The following is a 13,563-nucleotide window of genomic DNA, read 5'->3' as shown; positions in this document are numbered from 1 at the left end:
CATTGGTTTTGCTTCTAGAATTCTCACCCCACATAAGCTCAAATCACTCATGAAAGTATTGATTTAAGATGTGATTAATTTTAAGGAAATTTTCCTATTCTAGTGTAAAGAAAATTATTCAACATTTGACATGGTAAATCATTTTGTTCCTAGGGTCTTCAGTCAGCTTCATTTATTAGCTTCCAGGTTCAGTGCTGGAGTTCCATTCATTACACTCAATAAGCTTTAAACCTTCTTTGATTTACAAATAATGTTTCTCCCTTGCAGACTGCTGTATGCATTATCTGTTAAAGCATACCTGGTGGGGACTTAAAATTGGAATTCAGAGCCTAGAAGCAGGGGTTCCTTTGTAGATAGTGCATGATTTTGAAATTAGCTTTCCCTTATAATTCAATAGACCTAGAATCTTGTGACTTGATTTAATATTTATTGAGCTCCCTCTAGGTGCTAAGCCTTCAAGATGCAGGCCAAATTCCATTTTTTAAATTAAGTTTTTCCCTGATTTAATTTGCCTTGTTTATATTTATCAAAGTACTAGCAATGTTATAGATGGTACTCACAAATCTATTTCACATCCAGTATAATCAAGTAATAAGGGGAAAATAGAAAACACTAACACACCTCCAAGCACACAAACTAAACATTTTGTTGACACATTACTCACCTATTGATTCCGTACTACTAATATCTCACCTTTTTCCTTGCATTGGGGAAGCTATGAGGACAGTCTGCTTTGGTTTCCAATTTTGTTCTAGAAGACTAATAATGCCAGTTGAGACTATGTAGCCTTCCTATTATTATACTAATCAACAAAAGTACTCCAGATTCATTTTGAAAATGAACCCTCTTCTCCATGACAAAAAAGATGAATAAGAACTTCAATTTTCCTACTCAATTTATTATCCTAAGGCTGAATCATAATTTGTAATCTGAGGACACATTGTGAAAGAATTTATAAATAGCAGTTATTGTCTTCTTAACTATCTTTCTCTTTAAAGATACATTATAGTTACTTATCACAGCACCTCTTCTTTTAAAGTGTCATGGGGACCTCCGGCTTGCATTTAGCATCAGAGGAACAACAGGAGATACTCAAAGTCAATAGAACTGAGCATCGCCTATTCAACAATGTGGAACTGAAGATCATTAACAGATTTAAAATTATAAAAAAAGGTTTCCAAGGATATTTGGAGCACTAAGCACACTGCATAATAATCTACAATAGGACTAGTGGTCAGTGTTCCACAGAATATGTGCTTTGAAATTAACTGGTGGTACTTTATTTTTAGAACCTGATTCTTTATTCCTTGTGGTTTGGGATAGGCCAGATGTTAGCCCAGTTTCAGGTCCTTTATTGTTAAATTATGGATGCAATAAAAGGAGAACTCCTTAGCCTAAAAAATGAAATGAACCAATTAAAATGGCTTTATATACATTTTAAAACACAAGGAAAATAAAATGCTAGCTGGAAAAGGATAAATCTACTGTTTAGATCTACTGGCTTAACTCGGTAGGATTTTAGTTGATATGGAGAGATCACAGAACTTACATTTGATAAGCTCAGGATTGTATAATTTTTGCTTCTAGAAAACAACTTTTACAGAAACCTATATTTAAATGTTTAGTGTTAAAAATGTTATGTAATTGCATCTGTTTAGGTGTAATTATTGTCAATTTTGCCAAAACCATTGGTTTGCCTTTAATTCTATTGACATAATCAGGATTAGTGTGGTCCATCATGGAAGCTTTGTTTTTGCTGAGGACTGCTTTGGTTATTCAGAATCTTTTGTGTTTCCATATGAATTCCATGATTATTTTTTTCTAAATCTGTGATGAAAGTCATTAGTAATATTTTTTTCTGGCACTGGGTTTGAAGTCAGGGCTTCTTCCTTGCTAGGCAGTTACTTTACAACTTGAGCCATGCCTCCAGCCCCTTTTTTGTCTGATTATTTTGGAGATAGGGTCTTGATTTTTGCTCAGGCTGGCCTATTTTATGGTTACCTGTCACTGGGAAGACAAGTGTACCCATTACTCCCAATTTTTTTCCATCAAAATGGAGGACTCATCAACTTCTTTTTCTCTGGCTGGCCTGAAACCAGAATTCTTCCTATCTCAACTTCCCATGGATGGTAGGTGTTTACCACCACTCCAACCACTAGTTGAGCTGGTGGTCTTGCTAACCCTTTGCATGGGTTCACTTTTACCTCAGCCTGTCAAGCAGCTAGGATTATAGGCGTGTACCACAGGCACCCAACTAGATTATTAGTATTTTACTAGAAATTAAATCTGTAGATTGCTTTGAGTAGTATGAATATTTTAACAAAATCAACTCTTCTAGTCTATGAAAATGGGATGTCCTTCCATTTTTTTTTGGTGTCTTCTTTAATTTCTTTCATCTAGGTTATGTAATTTTCTTTGTAGATATCATTTACCATTTACCTGTCTGGTTTAAATTTATACTTAGGTGGATTTTTTGGTACCTAGTGTGAATGGGATTGCTTTCTTGATGTCTTCCTCAGCAATTTCATTACCAGGGCTAAAATGCTATCATTTTGTGTGTTTGTTTTATATTGTGAAAATACATTGAATTTGTCACTTTTAACAGTTTTTGATGGACTTTTTTTTTCAAGTTTTCTATGTTCTCATGGTCCAAATTTGGTATCTCATATGTGTGCAGAAAATTATTCATTTCTTCCAGGTTTTTAATTTGTTGAAGTCATAGTCCCTAATGCTCTTTTGTATTTCTGTGGTATCAGTTATAATGTTTTCTGTTTCATTTCTGATTTTATTTATTTTTGTCTTCTCTTTTTCTCTTGTTATTTTAGTTAAAAGCTTGTTAATTTTGTTATTTTTTCCAGAAAACTCAGTTTCATTGATATTTGTATTGTTTTAGTATTCTATATTTCAGTTCTTATCTTGGCTATTTCTTTCCTTCCACAATTTTGGGTTTTGTTTCTTCTTATTTTTTCATCATTTGATTGTTTATTTGAATTCTTTCTATTTTATAAATAAAGACATTTATTCTTAGAAAATCCTCTTACTTTATTTGTGGTATACTCTAGGTTTGATATGTTGTGTTTTTGTTTTTATTTCTTTAAATAATTATTAATTTCCCCCTTGATTTTCTCATTAACTCATTAGTTGTTGAAGAAAATGTTGTTTAATTCCATGTATTTATACAATTTTTGAAGTTTCACTTGTTGATTTACTCCATCTGGTCAAGGAAAACACATGCTGTGGTTTTGATTTGTTGAGACTTATTTTGTGGTCTATTATATGTTTGATTCTGGAGAATGTCCTATATGTATTAGTAGGATGAAGCATTCTGTAATTGTCTGTTAGGTTCATTTGGCTTAAGGTATAGTTTACCTCAAATGTTTGTTGATTTTTTTTCTGGATAATTATCCATTGATGAAAGTGAGATGCTGAGTTCCTCAACTATTACACTATAATCTATTTCTTCTTTTAGATTTAATAATGTTTGTTTCACATAATTGGGTAGTTTAATGTTGGGTCCATATCTACATACAATTGTACTTTTCTTTTGTTAAATTGACCTCTTTATCACTATACTGATTTGCTGATTTTCTTTGTCTCTTTATAAATTTTTCTTAAAGTATGTTTTATCTGATGTAAGTATAGCTATTCCGATTCAGTTTTGATTTTCATTCGCATTGTATATTTTTTTCTATCCTTCACTTTCAGTAAGTGTGTCTTTATTGGTGAAGTATTTTTCTTGTTAGCAACATATTGTTGGGTCTAGTTGTTTTTAAATCCATCCAGTCGATCCATATCTTTTAACAGAGGAATTGAATCTGTTCACATTCTACCTCCTGAGTAGCTAGGATTACAAGTGCGAGCCTCCAGCACCTGGCTACTGTCTTTAACTTTAATATGGAAACAGAGATTCTATGCTACTTAAAGATTTTGCAGCTTTGGAAAAAGTATGCTGTCTAATTCTAGTCACACAGAGACATTTTGATCATGAGCATTTGCAGTAGGAGAACCTGGAGGCCACCCTCTCAAATGGCTTTATGGTCAGAGATAGCTATTCATGGGATGGGAAGAAACAACTCTAGAAATGCTTGAGAGCTCACATGCCATGGCCTTAGGGACTCTAAGGACAAGCTGGATCAGAGCTAGTGATGGATTTTGAATAGTGAAATATAGGTCATTCAAGTTTATACCCACAGTTGGATAAATTTTGAGAAATCCAAATCTCTTATAGACTAATGATCTCAGAGAAACAAATTATAAATATGGTGTCATCAGGTCCAGGGACAGAAGGTTCTTAATCTTGTCAGAGAAAGAAGTCAAGGATGGACACCACGAAGAGTTAGTGGGAGCAGGTTATTACAGTGAAACAAGGCAAAGACACAGTGAACATATACTCAAGATGGGTGAGTGGGCAGAGTGGCTGCTGGGAAGCAAAGTAAAAGCACACTCTTGGATGGGAGTGCAGGCAGGCTCTGGAATGAGCAGCTGCTGCACAGCAAAGTGCAAGTACACTCGAGACAGGAAAACAGGGAGGCTTGAGAATGAGAAGTTGTCTTGAGGGTCTCAACATTTTGAGCTTTTGTCGGGGTTTGGAAACATAGGGGTGGTCATTCCTGGAAAACAGAGGGTGGGGGTTTCCCCACTTGTTGGGCAGGGGAGTTTTTGGACTTAGATTGTCAGATGGAGACCTTCTAGTTTTTGCAGGATGTGTGTCTACAACACCCAACTTTATGTCATGATTTGTTCCATTTTTGTCAGTGGAACAGGATGTAGTTTTTCATCAACATCCAAGCCATTGTTTTTAGCCATCAAGTTTCCTAATTTCCTGTCTAATGCCTATGTCAATGAGGTCTCTATATTTTAAATTATTTTAAATTTTACCAAGTTAAAAAAATCGAATTATTAGGAGTAATGAAGGTGGTGAGTTTTACAGAGAGATTTGACTTTGAATTCTGACCCTGAGATATGTTAGCTATGTTAAATTCTTTATTATTTATCTTCTTCATCTGCAATATAGATTTTTTTTGTGGTGATGAATAGAGACCCTGCACTATGAACACTTCCCTTTGTTCATTTTTTAAGGATATGAGGGACTTTTGAAAGGTCAGTCAATGTGCAGAATGGGGCTATGAGGATTTGGAAGAGATTTATAAAGGCAAGGAAGGGTGGGATGAGATTATGAATTATATCCTCCCACCAAGGATCAAAGCACATTTTTTCTTTCTTAAGAATTTGTGATCAGAACTGGGAGAGATCAATCTCCAACATGGCAACAGAAAATATAATGTATAAACTTAGGGATTTCTGGGGCCTTGTTCTTTACTTGGTGACTGAATCTGTAGAAGAAACCAATCTTCAGAAAGAGAGGGAAGGATGAAGCAGATAGGCAAAATGGAACATTGAATAGCTGGAAAGTAAGTGAAAGTCTCAGGTTTCATCTGTTCTTGAAAACCATATCTGTGTTAACCTTGGGTTGGACAATCAAACCCTGTACCATTGTAACAGATTTCCATTTTTAAGCTTAAGATAGTTTAAATGGGTTTTTAGCATTTCTAACCCAAAGAACACAGAGCAAGAAATTAACCAGCATCCACAACTTGGGGTGCTTTGAAGGTTATAACAGGCTACTTACTTGTGTCCTGTGAAGAGGGTAACTATTCTTAACCAGAATAGAAGTGACCCTTGTTCTGGAAAACCTGCTGTCAATTTTAATTCTATAAGTGAAAAATAAAAAAAAGAGAGAGGGAGAGAGCATTGGTTCTATATTCGCATATATGGGATTCTTTGAATTCTTCTAAAGGAAGAGATTTAGTTTGTTAAAAGGTTTTCTAGAAGAAAAGTCATGTGAACATAATTTTAATTGTCATACAGCTCAGTCATTCCTCCTTAATGGTGCTTGCTTAAAAATGCACTAGTGGTATTGGAAGTAGCCTTTTTTAGTAAAATAAAAAATTCTTCATTTTCTATCCAGAGAGAAAGTTCAGGCACCATATGCCTAGCCTATTTATTTGATTGGCTCTAGACAGTTGAGTAAACAGTTTGTAAAACCAATATTTTCAGTTGACTCTTAACCTTTATTCATTTGTGGTTCAAAAGTTTTTTTCAAGAGAAAGGAACAGAGAAACTTTAGTGGTTACAGGACACAGGCTTCTATTGTTCCTACCACTCAACTCTGCAGGTGGCCAGTTCATGCTGGGCAGTCTGACCAAAGGCAGCTTATAGAGCCTCCTTAAGCACTGCCTGGTGTTCTGTTCATTAAGATCAAATCAAATAGCATGACACCTTTACTGCCTAGCAGAGTTGAAGCAAAAGTCACTTGATGTTTTTTCTAGATGTTTCCCATCCCCCCACAAACTCCTATCTCAGCATAAGCAGAGAATTTAAACCTTTGGAGGAATGAGATCTGCTCTCAGATGATCAGAGAAAAAGTCAAATCAGAGAAAAACTGAAAGGATTTTAAAAGGGAGGAGAAATAATTCCCTTGTCTAAGCTATTTTCAAGTGATTCCAGAAAGAGAGCTTAAATGTCCTTCCTGATGTGCTTTATGGGAATTACAATAGGAGGTGAAGGGCATTTTTTGATATTGCATGATGGAGATGAAATCCTTCTCTTGGCTCAGAGACTTCTAAATTGCCTGTGGCAGGCATCTCATAAAAAATGGTAACTACAAGATGACTTTTGTCAGGGGCCATATTTTTTGGTTTAGTGATTTTTTTTTTCACTGAGCCTTCAAATCATTCTAGAATTAAGATAACAATATTAATTCAGTAGGTCATCTGAGCTGCTTTAGTTACTAGTCTTAATGTTTTCTGTTGGGGATCATTTTTTCCACCCATTTATTGTTACTGTTTTGTGAGAGGCTCTTTTCTTGATATTGAAGACAAAGCATTGAAGAAAGGTGGGCGGTATCTTTGTTTTCAAATGCTTAGATTCTGAAAGAGACCAAAAATCTATAGTAAAAGGCAAATACTAAATGGTTTCACAGAATTATAATTGACCAATGTGATAAGTAATTGACCAATGTGTTAAAGTGGCTGTGTGATTAAAGTAGGTTGTTATCCTTCTCTGAATGAGGAACCAGTCTTGTAAATACCTTGGGTAAGATCATTCCAGTCTCAGGGTACAGTTTGTACCAGGCACTGGAGCAGATGTAAACTCATGGTGTCCAAGGAGCAGTAAGAAGCTGGAATGTGGAGGGTGAGAGACACATGGGAGAAGATGAACTAGACAGATTGGCAGGGACCAGTTTTTATAGGACTAAGAAAGTTTGAATCTTTTCTGGTGTGATGGGATTTCTTAGAAGGGTTATAAATAGAATGGTAACATTATTTGAATTATATTATTGTATTTTAGAAATCACTATACTTCTCCAGTGGGTGAATTGTGGAGAAGAAATAAGGAAACAGGAATCAGGAGGTTCTTTAAATATTTCATTCAATTGATGATAAACTATTGTATTTGTGTGAGACATGGAGGGTGGATATGGATCGTGACATGCCCATGTATGTGTGCATGTATGTGTGAATATGTACACTTTGGGATGGACAGAATTAAGAGACAAAAGTATTCTTTATTTTTCAGTTTGAGCAACTGGAAGACTTATGGTACCACTGAGTGAGAAGGAGAGGATAGGAAAGAAATAAGCTTGATGGAGATAGATGGTAAGAAATAAAGATTTTTATTTGAGACATGTCTGCATAGGTAAATTAGAAAAAACTTAGTATGGGCTTATAAGAGAGAAAAAATATGGGATTCATTAGAATAGAGATGGTATTCCAAATCACCAGACAAGATAATGTAATTTAAGAATAATTAATAATAATAACAACAATAATGATAAAGAATTTCGAAGAGAGCATTGGGCAATCTGACATTTGAAGTCTAACACGGTAAACTGAAAATCAGCAAAGGAGAGAAAGAAGTCATGTGATGTAAGCAGAAGGACAGGAGAAACCAGAGTTATTGTGTCCAGAAAAAGGAACTATTTCTTAAAAAGGAAGTTTAGTGTAGCCAAAACTATAGTGGTTAAGAAAATATAAAGAAAAATTAATATCCCATTGAGGTGGATGTCATTATAGACCTTGATATGATAAAAAAGGAAAAACTAGTCTTAAGGAAACTTGGAGACAATTGCTTTCCTATCTCTGCTTCCCTGTTTATCTTGTAATTTAAGAATTCATAATCTTAAAATAAGATTTTAGGGAAAGAGAAATGGCTCAATTTAATTAGTTGAGTATCCATTTAAAGGTTTGTAGAAAAAAATTTATAAATCCAAAGAAAGCAGATGGAAGTGATTAAAAGAGCAGAAATGAAAGAAATTAAATGAATCCTGAACCAGAAAGTATTGGCAAAGATAGCTCTATTCTCTGAAAAGGTTAAAGAAATTAAAAATTTATAGTAAGTAAACAAGAGTTGAGGTAGAAGGGCCATGTGGTGGTGGTACACATCTATAATCCTGACCACTTGAGAAGTGTACATAGGAGAATCACTGTCCAAGGCAGATTTCAGGCAAAAAGTGTGAAATCCTATCTAAAGCAAAAAAATAATGCTAGGGTATGGCTCAAAAAATAGAGTGCCTGCCTAGAGAGATTGAAGCTCTGAGTTCAAACTCTGGTACTGTCAAAAAGGAAAAAAAAAAAGGATTGGAATAGAAGAAATAAAACTTTCTTTATTGAATATTAAATTGTTACATAAATAGACATTCTAAAATTATTCACAAATAAATTATTAGAAACAACAAGGTAGCTTAGCAAGTTTGCTAAGTTACAAATCAGTTGCATCTCCAAATACAAGATGCCAATAGAGGCTACCATAGGGTATATTAAAGTTTGCAAAATAGCAAAAGAGATGTTGACAAAACTCCAACTTGAACAAAGTAGTGGTTCTGAGTTAAGGAAAATGGAAATGGAGTTAGTACGTGGGGCTACCGTTTTCAAAATGGACAAAGGTAGTGCAGTGACCAGGAACCAGGAACCATTCCCAGCTTGGCCAAATCCCTTCCAAGAGAGGAACCCATAGGTGCTCCTTTCTGAATTTTCTTAAAATGATTCAGGGAAGGTTCTTAATTTCAGAACAACAGCCAATCTTGCTGACAACATCAAATTCACTCAGAGGCCTTGATTGTAGGACAAGAAATTCTATTCATTTAAATATTAGTAAGAGGGATTCGTGCTGTTTAAGCCAAGCACTGTGTTTTACTGTCAAAGTTAGAATTCTGTAGTTTATTCATCAAAACACTTTTTAGGCTGATTTGCTCAAAAAATTTAAATCACTCTTTTTGTATAGAAAACTAAGAATTTATACATAAAGAGTATTGGTTAATTATTCTTAAAATGTCTTTACATTTGGAGTCCAACTCATTTCTATGACTTTTCAACTCAGTGATGTCCTATGTATCTCTTTTTGCATACTATTAAGGACATTGTAGCATTTCTTAAAAGCATTTTGAAGTCTTTATCCAAGTTACAAGCTTACAACTTTATAGGCTGATTATTTTGGTTTCTTCTTCTTCTTCTTTCTTTTTTTTTTTTTGACAAGGTCTCACTAGATAACCAAGATTGGCCTTAAAATCTTGATCTTTATGCCTCAGCCTCCCAAATTCTGCGATTATAGGCATGCACCACCACACCTGGTATAAGAGGCTGAAATTTTTATATTTGACTAATTTATACTTTTACTGAATCATACATCACTGCATATTAAATAGCTTCTGTACAAAACCAGAATTATTTTCTGACAGACTAATGTTTTCTGTCTTAATGAGTGTGTTACATGGTTGATGTATCTTTTGGTGATATCATTTTCTTGTTTTGAAATTTCTTATATTGTTTTGGAAGAATATTCTGCTTTCTCTAGCCTTCAATTACATTGATTGGCATGCATTACCAACATCACATAACTCATTTGAATGCATGACAATATATGCTACTATGACCAAATTTGCATATGCATACACACAATGGCGGTTTGTAATGACTTCCACCTGGCTTACAGCAATTATAAACTCCATTGGTTTCAGAAATGTTAAAATGTGGTGGAAAAAGTATCTTTCCATCAAAACAACACGTACTTACTGCTGATGTTTTAGCTTTTTGTGTAAGAAAATTAAGAAAGAAAACAATGTATTTATTGCTTTCTAATGACATTATTGCCCATTTACCACTCATATATTCCCTAATCTATATTACAGAAGCAGAATGTATTTACTTTCCCAACTTCCCTGATAGCTGGAGAGTGGTTACACGACAATTCTATCCAGTGAGACATAAATTGATTTCCACTGGGGTTTTTGTTCCAAGGGGATGTATGAAACTGGTACAACTGCTTACTCTACTTATCTGGCTTTCAATGTGAGTGTGTTGTCTGTTGTCTGGAGCTGCAATGCTTCCTGCAAGCATTAGATGACAGGCACTTGAATGACAGCCAATATAACATAAAATGGCAGGACAGAATAACACAGGGTTCAAATAGTTACAAATAAGTAACATAATTCCAGCAACTGCCCATCTCTTGACTTTTTATATGTGAGAAAGAAACTATCATTTCCATAAGCCTGTATAAATTGTAGTATCTGTTAGCTGCAGATAAACATTTACTAACATAGCTTGTCATACTGTCATAGTCACAGGGTTAAGTTTCAGCCTTTCCAGTAGTACATATAATCATGTGCCATGTCCAGTTCGTCCTTCCTTCTAGGACCTGTTCTTTCTGAATGACTCCTATGAGTCCTCTCCTTGGGGATGTTTTGCCTTACCCAGTTCCTGATCATTGAGCGCCAGCTCAATTCCCCATCACTCTCATCCATATATCTGATTAGAAGGAATGAGATTAAAGATTTCTAGAATTATTCTGTACATTTTAGATTCATTGCATATTGCTTCCTCACTTGCATGGGATAATTTTCCATGAAGTTTATTTCAGCCTGAGCAATATCAGTATATGTAAGTATCTGTCTCAACCCTTTTTGCCTTGTTTGGGCTAATGAGTCACCAAAATGTCTCAAAGTAAGATTTTAATGGTGACTCTAAGATTTAATACAGAAAGAACTACTTTCGGTAGAGGTGATTAAGAGTCTACAAAGTAGAATAATAGCATGTCTATTATCAGATGAAGCATCAAAAAGCAGAGCTCAAGTTTCTGCTATGGACAAAACAAATGTTAGTAGATTTAGATCAGAGTAGATCAATATACTCATGGCAACCTTCATTGCTTTACATAATCCAAGTACAATTCACGGTGTGTAGCTCTTCTAATCAAAGTCCCTGGGCAATAGGTAAAGACAAAATAATAATGCTTCAAATTGTTAAATAAAATTGGATATTTTTGGTGCTACTGGAGTTTGAACTCAGGGTTTTGAACTTATAGGCAGGGGTTCTACCATTTGAGCCATGCCTCCAGCTCTTTTTGCTCTGGTTATTCTGGAGATAGGACGTGGTTTTTGCCCAGGCTGGCCAAGGCTACCATCCTCCTACTTTATTTTCACCATGACTGGGATGATAGGCACGTACTACCACACACAGCTTTTTTCCCATTGAGATGGGGGTCTTACAAATACTTTTGTCTGGGCTAGCCTTAAACTGCAATTCTCCTAATCTCAGCCTTCCAAATACCTAAGATTACTAGTATGAATCACCAATGCCTAGCCTAAAATTAGAATTTTGTAGTATGTATGTTGAAATATGTTTATATGAAAGCATTCATAGGGATTGGGCTAGAAATTAAACATGGTTCAAATTGAGGGCATTCTAGCTTTACCTCCATATTGCCTGAGGAATTACAAACAGCTTTTAACCTTCTACTACAATGAAATATATACTTAAAGGAATATTTATCTTCCTTAACAATATACTTCTTGCTTTTGTATTATATAAGTTTTATGTTACTATTTTAATAATGTTATTAATGCCTTATTAACTTTTGCTGCCTTCTTAGAAGTTGAAAAAGATTCTTTAGTTCAAGAAAAGGAGCCCAAATAGGGCATGCTTTTCAAAGATACCTTTTGCTTCCTGAAGAGATACTCTAGGTTTTGAAACACATCACCTGTGACAGTATTACATTTCCCCAAGAGAAAAATCAAAGGGGTTTGCATTGGGAAGAAAATACAAAGATTCTCCCATTAAATGTTACTCTCAGAATTTACTGACATTTGAAAAGAAGTTGTATCACAAGAAATAAATGTTCCAGTTTCTAAGTGTTTATATCCATTTCTTATTCAATTTCTTAGCAAAGCAATTTTGATAGAAACAATGATGGAATAACCTCATTAAAATATTAGAATCAAAGAATGAACTTCTGATCTATCTGATAGGTATAGTGAAATTTTATTTAATATTTACCTTTTTAACAATATAAACTACATATCTTACTGTATATATACATATGTATATGTATATGTATAATCTTATAAAGTTAATTTTGGTCCTTCAACCCTCTGTCACCAATTTCACAACACTGAACAGTTTTTGTTTTAGGCTCTGTCTTTATAGCTGAGTTAATAATTTAGAGGACTTGAATGATTCTATTATTCTTTTAAAAAAATTTATCCATAGTAATTGTGTTTCCATATTTCTCCAGAACACTATTTGAATAAAAAGGAAAAATATGTACTCTTAACTTTTCATCACTAACTAATAATGTTAAATAAAAATATACTTATTTAAGTTAAGCCTAGGGAAGTTACAATTAAATTGCCAACTAGAAGATTATAAGATAAATATTTTAGACTAGAAAAGAGTCCATTTCACTCACTTTATTTTTATTTATTTATTTATTTTTATAAAACCAGAAATGTTTATTTTGCCCCATCTGATCTTTTCCTCTGAAGTGACTCAAAGACTTTCCAAGGAGTACTTTTATTTTTTGGGGGGGAGGGGTTGATTATAGCCAGGATGTTTTTTATTGTCGTGCTATGGGTACATTGTGGCATTTACAAAAGTTCTTACATTTACCCTCTCCTTCATTTTCCTTTGTTCCCCATATCCCCCCATTCCTGGTATAGTTTCAACAGGTCTCATTTTTCCATTTACATACATGTGTACACAGTATTTGCCCCATATTCACCCTTCTACATCCTTTCTCCACATCCTCTCCCCTCCCACAAGTACTGTCCTCCCAGACAGGATGTATTCTACTTCTTGTTCTCAGATTTTGTAAAAGAAAAAAAATGACATTTTTGTTTGTTTAAGATAGTTATATAGGGAGTTTCCTTGTGACATTTCCATGCATTATAACCCAAATTGGTTCATCTCTTCTATTTTTCTCCTTTCTACCTTAGTCTCCTTCTTTGGTGATTTCAACAGGATTAAAAATTCTATATTTGTCTTTGTATAGGCTGTATATCAACCATATTCACCTTCTTAACTTCCTTCTTTTATCCTCCCTTTCTTGTATGTGACCTCCCCTTAGCATGACCTGTTTTTCATGATATTGCTTATATTTGTATTAGGTCTATATTCAACATATGAGAGAAAACATGGGGTCTTTGACTTTGTGAACCTGGCTAACTTCACTTAAGATGATGTTCTTCCTTCAATTGTTCATAGTTTCCTTGTAGAAGTCTTTTATATT

At 34.4% G+C, this 13,563-nt stretch overlaps 1 long non-coding RNA gene across 5 annotated transcripts in view; it reads left to right on the top strand.

The window, feature by feature from the left end:
- The window catches only part of LOC141411452 (uncharacterized), a 150,839-nt gene that overhangs the window by 30,687 nt on the left and 106,589 nt on the right, over positions 1 to 13,563 (top strand). For 2 of the 5 annotated variants that reach the window (XR_012436210.1, XR_012436207.1), the window contains one exon: positions 7,579 to 7,658. The exons of the other annotated variants lie outside the window; for them this stretch is intronic. This is a non-coding gene — a long non-coding RNA (uncharacterized lncRNA). The remainder of the gene's footprint in view (positions 1 to 7,578; positions 7,659 to 13,563) is intronic. 5 annotated transcript variants of the gene reach the window in all.

The sequence above is a fragment of the Castor canadensis genome, chromosome 10 (assembly GCF_047511655.1).
Source record: "Castor canadensis chromosome 10, mCasCan1.hap1v2, whole genome shotgun sequence".
NCBI classification, from domain to species: domain Eukaryota; kingdom Metazoa; phylum Chordata; class Mammalia; order Rodentia; family Castoridae; genus Castor; species Castor canadensis.
The sequence above is the reverse complement of the archived record's forward strand: the minus strand, read 5'-3'. Positions and strand labels throughout refer to the sequence as shown.